This window comes from Homarus americanus, unplaced genomic scaffold, assembly GCF_018991925.1.
Source record: "Homarus americanus isolate GMGI-L3 unplaced genomic scaffold, GMGI_Hamer_2.0 scaffold50281, whole genome shotgun sequence".
NCBI lineage: Eukaryota > Metazoa > Arthropoda > Malacostraca > Decapoda > Nephropidae > Homarus > Homarus americanus.
In genome coordinates, this window is record NW_024742338.1 from 5374644 (window position 1) to 5385272 (window position 10629).

The 10629-nt window shown below is 39.3% G+C and overlaps 1 protein-coding gene across 1 annotated transcript in view; it reads left to right on the forward strand.

Annotated features, from left to right (window-relative positions):
* Positions 1-309: 309 nt before the first annotated feature.
* Positions 310-10629, forward strand: part of LOC121876848 (cytochrome P450 2L1-like) — a 38036-nt gene continuing 27716 nt past the window's right edge. Inside the window, exons 1-2 of the mRNA XM_042382308.1 lie at positions 310-359; positions 2932-3174. The gene's annotated coding sequence lies outside the window, so the exon portion shown is untranslated. The remainder of the gene's footprint in view (positions 360-2931; positions 3175-10629) is intronic.

A 10629-nucleotide genomic window follows, 5' to 3' on the forward strand; every position in this document is an offset into this window, starting at 1 on the left:
AGCTCAAAAATCAGTTTGTTCAATAATGTTATATAGCAAACACCTAACTTGAACAATTGTATGTTATATCATATATGACCACATTAACTGTTATGTTTAAACAAATTTATGTTAAAGATGCATATCACGGTGATGCCTCTGACCCTCACCAAGTCTTAGGTGCGGTTCACTAGAGGTGAGCTGAAGCAACAAAAAGTGTTAGTAAGATGTCTCAAGAATAATACCAAACATTGAAACAAAAAGGGACAACAATCACAGTACGATAAGTGTTACTCAAGTACCTGTATATATTTACGGGCAGCCGGGCACCCTGGCAATTGAGCAATGAGAGATCAGTGCATACTGTACTGTACGCTGAGGTGAGACATAGGTTTAGTATTTTATTTGTTTCTTAATTCGTCGTCTTTTGTTTTCTGCGTCGGTTCTAATGGGATGAAAGGTGGGAATAAAGACTGCCAAAAATATTCCCTGCGACAAAGAAGTATAATTAAATCTGACAATGTCGTTGGCATATGTGAAAGCCAAGGTAGTTTTCAGTATATTTTTGTACAAAACAAATTTGCCAGATCTTTAGTTAGTGGCAAACTGAACAGTGTTCATCTTAAGCAGCAGAAGGTAAACAACACATTATTTGGTGAGAGCGATCATGAGTGCTGTATACTTTTACTGTCAAGAAAGTGAATCCCCAATTTACTTTGGTCATGGTTCGCTTCATAATGACACCACCTTACCTAACTTCATGGATCATCTACTGAGGTCATAGGATAGATAGAAGCACATTTACAGGACAAAAGCAAGTTTTATTGTTCACCCAACTCTGCTTCCACAGTTAAAACCACTTAAAACTCAAATTAATAACAAACCAGATGCCCAATCCGTGGCTAGGAGTACGACAATGCCATTGAGGCATCAAGTGACACATCCAGCCTGTTCTGGCTCTTTATTTCACGTGTAGAAAGCAGGAAAAATTGAACTTGCACAAGTATATCATTGACAACGGACGAGTTGACGGTTCTGGGTAAACACAAGAAATACCCTCTGCCACGTTCGTAGAGTGATACGGTATATATAATTTGTAATAAAAGTTTACAGTCCTGCTATAATAGTCGAGATAAGTTAATTTCTCTAGAAACAGGGCCCTCATTTGCCATGACGTCATCATCTTCCCTGCAGACGACGTTCTCCAGCAAACTCAGTCGGTGGTAGTAGAAAAGATGGCTTCTTCCGACCCCAAATGCCACGTTCAGGTAAGTTTTAAGGGTGTTTTTTTATGGTCTAAGTCACGTACATTTCGTAAGTGAAGAAATGTGCCGTGAAGAGCCGCTTCAAACATAGGTTGGATGAATATATGAGCTATAGGGGTTGGGTGTAACTAGAACTGCCCAGTATGGACCAATAGGCCCGCTGCAGTTTCCTCCATTCTTATGTTCTTATGGACATAAAAAACTCTTTTTTTTTCAGTGCATTTACAGAGTAAATCAGTACTAGATGGAGATACGAGTCAATTTAGAAGTAATGACATTGTCTGGACTTTGTTTTGAGAATGCCTAATGCGAGATAAGCATGACAACATAGTGCTGTTATTGTTTTGATGATTCACTAATGAACTACTAGGATATATCATCATTTATATTAATTGGTGGGTAAGATTGTACTTTAACTTCCATTAGTATTTGGATGCTTAGATTCGAGATAGGCTATATTGGGAAATTTTAAGTTTTGGTCATCCTTGTACTTGGACATGCAGACTATGATTTTCTGATGGTTTGCGATGTGTTATGAACGATTTAGACCTTCATTTCTATCGGAAATCACTAGTTTTGAGTTCTCCCCCCCCCCCCTTTACCGGTGTATGTTAAGCTAATCTTATAACTTATAATATAATTTATCATATCTTAACCTAAACTAACCTAACCTAACCTGTGACCTGTATTTTCTTATACTATCGAAAAATGTTTTGCGACAGAAATCCCGTAGAGAGATGACAAGTGATCGTGGGCACTTCGTGCCCCGTGGCGAATCCGGTGGTACAGTTTACCAAAGCGTGAAAGTTCGAACGCTCGTGCTTGGCTAGCGCGCAAGCGCCGGAAGGCTGGCTGGCCTACAGCGACATCGTTATCCAGCGTAAATAAAATGGTTAATTAATGCCTTCCTAAAGAAACCTTCGACATGCGATTTTTCCACCAAGTTTGATGAAAAACGATTGTGCCGTTTCGGCTGCCCAGATCAGACACACACACACACACACACACACACACACGGCTATTCCTATAGTATATGAGATAAACATGGTCGTGGTTGTTATAATCATGGTCGCTTTCGTGCAACGCCTCGAAGCAGCCAAGTGGAGGTGTCAGGAACCAACTGCCGTGTGTCACATAGGCCTATGAAAATTAAATGCACTTTGTCTAATTAATGTGTACACTGTTGACGAAGTTAAAAGCCAGCTATAAAATTAACAAAAGTTATCTTGGATAGTTTTCCATTTCAAAGTATGTTACGTGTGTCCTTAGGAAATAATCAAAATATGAAAGTGAATGGCGTCATGCGGTCACGAATTAATAACATGATTACCGGAAAACCGTAGAGGACGTTCGTATCCGGAATTAACTAACGTAAATAAATATTACAATAGTGATAGTCTTTCCCTAAAAGGAAATAGAGGATAATCAGGCATAATTTAAGCTTTAAAAATTAAGTAGTCCTTTAGAGAGGCAGGTGTGCCTGGAAGAATGCGCTGGTCACTCTTAGCTTTTCACTTGGAGAAAGCAGACAGGTCGTGCCTCGCTCGTCGACAGAAAACGTCCACGTGGCTTCAAAATCTTGTAGGTGCTTTCAACTGTGGTCACAAGTAAGTCCAGTTCGATTGCAGTCATTGTTTAGATAGGGCGGGGAAGAATTTAGCAGTAGTTAATAAAACTCCAATTTCAGGAGTGAAGGAACCACTCGAACGGAAGTGCTGTTAGCATAGTGATTGAAGCGGAGGGGACTGATGATAGGCCCGACATGGTCGACCTGGTTTTCACCCGGATCTCCCAGGATAGACAGATGCGTGCAACACGCGCATGTGTAAACCCCGCTGGGACTGGCACCAAGACGACACTACACATCACCACAGCTAAGGGAATTTACTAGAAGGAGGGAAAACTAGATCTCTATTCTAGCTGAAGCAAGGTACACCTAGTTGTATGGTGATCTGACCTAAGTGGGCAGGATTAACACTGTTGCTCTCCCCCTCCTATAAAGTAACTGGGAGAGAGAGTTTGCCCTGGGTGCAGGATGAGTGGAATGAAAGGTTGAGCTCTGGGAGACAGAAATTCCCACGGTGCTACTGAGTATTGTCTGCCCACCGAGTATCGGTGCTGACTCTTCTACTAGGTACCTTCATCTCTTCAACTATGGGTGTATGTTTTTTGTCTAACCAAGTCCTGGTGTAAGGTCGACGACCCTGATGGTTGATCTTACATTCTGGACGTGGGAGTGCCTTTTAAGGGGTTGTTTGGTGCTATGCGTGTAGTACAACTTGGCGATGATGGTGTATTTCTGGGCCAGTGTTGTTGAGCACGGTTACGGTTATGGTGGAGATAGCACACATGACTCATGAACCCAGAAGTAAAGTAATAAGAATAAGTGGATGAGCCGCCCCCTGACGAGCCATGAGTGATTTTCTCGGTTACCACACATATTTTTGTGTTTCATGTATGTGCATGATGATTTGGGTTATTAGTTAAAATCTTTGGTTTTTGTGCAGTATAGCAAATTAAGAACTAATATTCTCTAGTAATTAATATTATTTCGTGGGGTTTGTCCAGACAACTATGCTATGTTATGTGTCCCGAGGAGCTGCTGAGATATGGATCCGTCGGGTTGTGTTCTAATGGGAATGTCAGTGGGTTAAAAATCAGGGAAGCGAGACTCTTGACCTCAACAACTCCTGAGCTGGTGTGAGCTCACATTGGGACCCGATTTAGATTTTTCTATGCTGATGGTAGGAGTGTCTAATAGTGAAAGATGTGTTGAGAAATTAATCCAAATGAATTATTGTGCTATTAATCGTGGCATCTAGCGATGTAGGATATGTTGAGGAATTAATCCAAATGAATTTTTATGTCTTGTGCAATTAATATCTTTTTTATTGCTATTGAGTAATACAAGTGTCATATCATTACCAGTGCGTCTCTTTAACCCCAATCTCAGGAACACCAGTCTAGGTCACGGTAAACACTTTATTAATTTTGTTTGTGCTGGTTAGGTATTCTGAGGGGTCCTTCCACTGCATTGCCATCCATTTAAATAAACCCCAATAGGAATTCCGACCGGTTTCACACACACACACACACACACAGACACACACATATATATATGCAAGTAAATCACTGTAGTTGTGCGTGATCCAGGTATGTGCTGATAACCACAAGGAAAGAAGAAACCTCACCCCTGAAGATGTGAATTACACGAAAGAGCTTGGGAACTTCGTGTTTTCTTCTTTCCTTGTGGTTATCAGCATATATATATATATATATATATATATATATATATATATATATATATATATATATATATATATATATATATATATATATATATGTAACCGGTCGGAATTTACTGGACTTTAATTTCTCACTTGACTTGGGTTTTATTAAAGATTATTAGATGGTATTGGCAGTGGAAGCGCCCCTTAGTGAGAAATCCCGAACCAGCACAAGAGCACTTAACTTTACTAAACAAAACGAATTGTCCGTGACACGTGGAAGGATAGCGTCTGTGACTGGGATGAATGAGACACATTGTAAAATTTACACTTATATTCCCTCCAACACTACGAACACAATCAAATAATGGTACACCAATATGTGCACTTCTTAACCTGAACTTAAATTACTACTCTGGGGAATAAAAGTTATACAAGATGTTGAAATTATTAGAAACTCACGCAATGCCTCATTAGAGGATAATAAGTTTCAAGTATTAAGAAATGTTGCTTGCACACATGAACCAGGCCTTTAGGGCTTTCAACAAAATATCAATCACTGAGAAAATGGTATTAAAAAAAATAAAAAATTAATAACTCTACAATGAATAGGCCTTAAGGGCACTCACAAAAATTATATCCAGCACTGAGAAAATGGTATAAAAATCAGAGCTTATTAACTCCACCCTGAATAGGCCTTCAGGGCACTCAACAAAATTATATTACCCCAACAGATACACACCTCCTAACCTAACTTAAACACTACTCTGGGGAACAAAGGTTATACCGGAGATTGAGATTATAAAGAAATATTAAATGCCCACAGCATACATTAGTAACTGAAAAAATAGTATTAACTACACACAAAAATATTGTCACTATTATTAAGAAGTTACCGAGTCCACCAATACCGGTGAACCATGCTTCCTAACCTAACACACACACAGATTCCACCTGCACTCCGTAGTCCTTTAAGGCACAACCAACCGGCACCCTTAGTTTAAGGCCCAAATCAGCCTTTCAACACCTTGGAAAGTGTACCTCTAAACTCCACTGACTCTTGGCCCCAGTGTGCGGCCCTGTATCACTCAGCTGGCTTCACTTTACCCCCAGTACATCCATGAAGCAGAAGGGAGTGAGCCAATCAGACCTTGTACAGTTGAGAGAAGCTTTAGCTTCCCGTTAGTAAAAGGTTTTCACTAAGCTGCTTGAAGATATGTGGTATTGTGAGCCGAGGTAGAGGAGAGTTGATGACCCCAAACGATCGTCACGTCGTTAGTTGGGCACCTAGACAGCTGGGTTCACTCCAACTCTCACCATACTCAACAGGTGGCTCAAACCAAGGTCATTGGATGTTCATACAGCTGGCTTCACCACTCGTGTCTCATCCCGCCAGTGGACGTTATCATACCGCGTGGGGTCTACAGAACCCTGAAAAACCCTGGCTGTTAGCTATTGTCTCACATCACCGTTTGTTCCTACCGCCCTATCAAGCTTTGTATGAGATTGAATAAAACTTAATTGTTAATACTGATGTTAAATAAACGAAGGAACCAGGTCACGCGATCCGTCTCTCCTGGGTACAGCACAGAGGTGGTCCTTGACCTCTCTCACAGCTCCCCGGCCACCTTGCTCCCTGGTTCACGCTTTCCAGGAGTGACTTATTTATCAGACGATTAAACTTAAATAGGAGGTAAGCAACATTTTCAGACTGGGAAACGATCTATAATTATTTTCAATTTAATAACTGCTATTTAATTTTATGATTCGCGTCCCTATTAACTCGGTAAATTACATTTAATATCGTATAGGCCTAGTTCCACAACCTCTCGCTACATGCGGGGAGAGCGGACTTCCCTCTGTTACGAACCACGCCATCAATTGTCATGATCTACCTACCCAGCACTATGAACCACGCCATCTATTGTCCTGATCTACCTACCCAGCACCACGAACAACGCCATCTAGGGACGAAACCCGAGTATGACTAGTCTTAGTTACCACTCTGGGGTTTCCCTTCTCCATATCCTGGTTGTTGCGTCACCTCCTCCAAGTCTTCCTCATCAGATCCAGATCAAGGAAAGTTCAGTTCACTCTGAGAAGTGACCACAGGATCACCTATCCTGGAACCTACGGCACAGTGACTACCTACTGTCTTCTACAATACTCAGCCTTACTCGTCAGCCATCTCAGCTCCGCACTTAAGTATTTGTAATCATATATTGCCTCCCCAACCTCCACCTTGCTTCAAATTATTGTATGTTGTATAAATATGTATATACTGTTAATGTTTAGGTTAAGTATGGTTAAGGGTAAATTATAGAAAGCTGAATATTTTGTTAAGGAATTTATGGTACTTTATTATACACAACAAAAACTCGCATCCTTTGTCTACCCTTTTATAGTCCGATTGTCTTTGTTTTTTTTGTTGTTGCCTGTTGGGATCTGGGTAGACTTTTAACTATATTCTAAATCCCCAATTCGTAACACCTCAGACGACCTTGAACTCAGCATCGCGAATGGCGCGGCGTTTGAAATTACACTGAAATTTCTGAATATTACAATCGACCCCCCTAAAAAAAAGACAGCACTGTCCTCATGTGCTGAGAAAAACATGCATACAACCCCCCTAAAAATTTTTCTAAGAAAGTGCATCTCACCCCTTTAACGTGCTAAACGCAGCATTCCTGTCTTCTCTTCTCCCCTTCTCTCTCCCGCTAACACACATATATATATATATATATATATATATATATATATATATATATATATATATATATATATATATATATATATACCATATATATATATATATATATATATATATATATATATATATATACTATATAAATATATATATATATATATATATATATATATATATATATGTATATATATATATATACAAAAACAACAAAAAAACAATACATACATACACATATACATAATACATAATAATATTAATAACATACATATATATTATTATATACATACATACATACATATACATATTACACTCATATATTATATTACATATATATATACAAATAATACATAATACATAATATAATACAACATATACATATAATTACATATTACATATTATTACATATATATACTATTATTCATACACAATATTATTATTATTAATATTACATATTATATTACATGTACACTCTATATATACACATACATATTATATATATATATATATATATATATAATATATACATATATATATATATTATATATATATATATATATATATATATATATATATATATATATATATATATATACTCTATATATATATATATATATATATATATATATATATATATTATACCTATATATATATATATATATAATAAGGGTGTGTCAATCTAAGATATACATATATATATATATTATATATATATATGTATACCTATATATATATATATACATATATATATATATATATACTCTATATATATATATATATATATATATTATATATATACATATTAGTACCTATATATATATATATATATACTAAGGGTGTGTCATAATTTAGGAGGCGAATTTTTTTTTTTAGTTTGAAAAAATCGTGTATTAATGATAAGTTCTATGTGCAGAATCCATGTGATATCTTCAGATTTGAAAAGTTTTCATTTTTGCCAGGTAAATTTTAACTTGAAATCTTATGAAATTCAGTATTCCCACCCTTTTACTCTAACACCACTAATAGCTTATTTAAAGTAAAGTAAATGTATCAGGTTAATTTATTAGGATGAAAAATAGATCAGAATAGTGAAACTAGATCTTATATTTACTTATTAAATTTAATGACTTTCTTTGAAACAAACTCATCAAATACAAAACCGTTTTTACTACTACGAACGCCGTGTTGCTGCACACCATAGAATGGTCTTCTTGCTTGCTTTCTACCATCACCTCCCTGCTGACCACCTGAGCCGGATGCAGCCTCCTCCTCCTCCTGGCCGCACACGTGACTTGCTGGCCTCGTCACACTCTGCTGCAAAATACAACGCTTCCATACTCTGGGTGTGCGAGGCCAGTAGGACATGCATGGGGTCCAGGAAAAAGCTCTGACTTGAACATTGGTGAGGCTGCAGGTAAGAGGGGCTCACTGCTGGCCTGTGCTTATCCATAGATCAGTTATGAGATCAAAGGAGGGCTTGGCACCTAGATTGACTTCAGGAGTCTTCCTGACCTGAAGGAATCGTCACCAACTGATTCGTCAAGCTCCAGATCCTCCCATAAGTCTCATATCCAAGACTTGACTGCCACTCTTCTCTCTCTCTCATCCTACTGCAGAGCATTGTCTGCAGAACTACCTCGGGAGGAGACAGATTTCAGGAAGATCTCCTCACAGTCTGTTCCACAATCTGAAATAACCTTCCTTGGCTGACTCCTCAGGAAGCCAAGCTGGAAGAGAACATGCCTCGTCCTTCGGAACAATGGATTGACTTTGGTGTTGGTCCAATTGGCAAGTAGACACTACGATGAATTGGACAAGTCTCAGGTTGTAGCTGGTTCCCTTTCAGTTTATGATGTTTTACCCAAATTCTGCAGAACCTGAGAGCCGTTGTGAGCCACCTGAGAATGAGACTGACCCCATCTGCAGTAAGCAAGCAAGTCTATCAGATGCACCCCAGTTTTGATGGCACTGCAAATCATGTGTAACCATAGTACTGGTCAGTACTCAGGTCGTCAATGACAGTATGTGCAAGCTCAACAGTGGAGGGCCAACTGTGATTTTTTTTTTCAAAGCTCGGATTTATTTCTAACTCAGTGGCAGAGTCCAGCATCTTGCCAGGAGTGAATTGCACCATTCTGTTGTTTGAAAGAGTCTGCCATCCAGCCCTGATCAGATGTCTGAGTGGCAACTCTGTTGGTGTGGAGGTCACAAACAATCCAGACCAGCTTCCTCCCAATCTCTTCTCGCCTATCCACTCGTGAAGACCCCTTGCCACCTCCTGTGTTCGTGTGTGTTGGCATCCCTCCAATGGCCTGCTGTGGTGGCTCGGTCTGATGTTCCTCTCTGAGCCAGTTCAAATGTTATTTTGCCACTATCTCAGCTGGTTTCCTGATGTCATCTTTCTGGAGTGAAATGCCACAAATACTTCCTCCTGGTCACTGCAGCAGGAGTAGGTTCCTCCCTTCATGGCAGGGAACAACTTGGTCAGAATCTCCAACTTTCAGCACAACACTTAGTACATCCCTTCTCCATCAAAGAACAAACACATGATTCTATTTTTCTATCCCCTTATCAAACTCCTTCGGTTACTACTAAGCCTTGAGCTCTCCTTACTTTGTTAAGATCTAATACCAGGTAGAACATCATCAGGTGTTATCAAACCACCGCCGTCCAGGCAGCTAAGCATTCTGCAGTTTCTCTGAGACCAGTGTGGTGTCGCAAGATGGCCAGAGCTATGCTCGATATCTTTCCCATTTCGGAATCTTATGCCTGAAGGTCGGGGATCATTATTTTCAAGTTAGGGACAGTCACTAGCCCTCCTGGCTAGCACTGGATCAGCCATGGGGAAGTCATTAAACTCTGAATCAGCTTGACTCAATCATCGGCCTTTTTACCTCACCCTGGGCCTTTCTCTGCCCTTTTCTCGGCAACTCTTCTCCTTCTGTCTCTCTGTATAGCCTCCTGTCTCTTGACTCCGGAATATCTTGGCTAGAAATCATGAAAGTTCTATACTGCTGAAGTCTTCTCTCTGTGCTTTGACAAATGCCAGTTCGACTACAGGAATCTTCAGTCACGCTTTGCAAATACAGGAGATGTGGCCGGGATTTACAGTCAGTTTTATCGCATCCAAACCTTGTACAGAGAAACACTCAAGCACTTGCAAGTAATTATGTCAAATAACTGGTCCAGTTGCTTGGCAATGCTGTCCTTAACTGCAAAGTTTTCCTCTCCCAGGAGAGATATTTTTGCCTTTTCCCCAACTGGCGAGCAGTCTCTCACTAATCTTCTTCTGACTTGTTATGACTGGAGGTTTAACTGAGCGTTAGCCAGAGGTACTGTGCCAAGACAGCTTTATCATATCACTGGCAATGTTCGTTTGCGTAAGTTCTTGGTTCTTTTCTACTGATTTGCCTGATTAAACACCGTATCTTCAAAGCACTGTAGGCAACTCCGA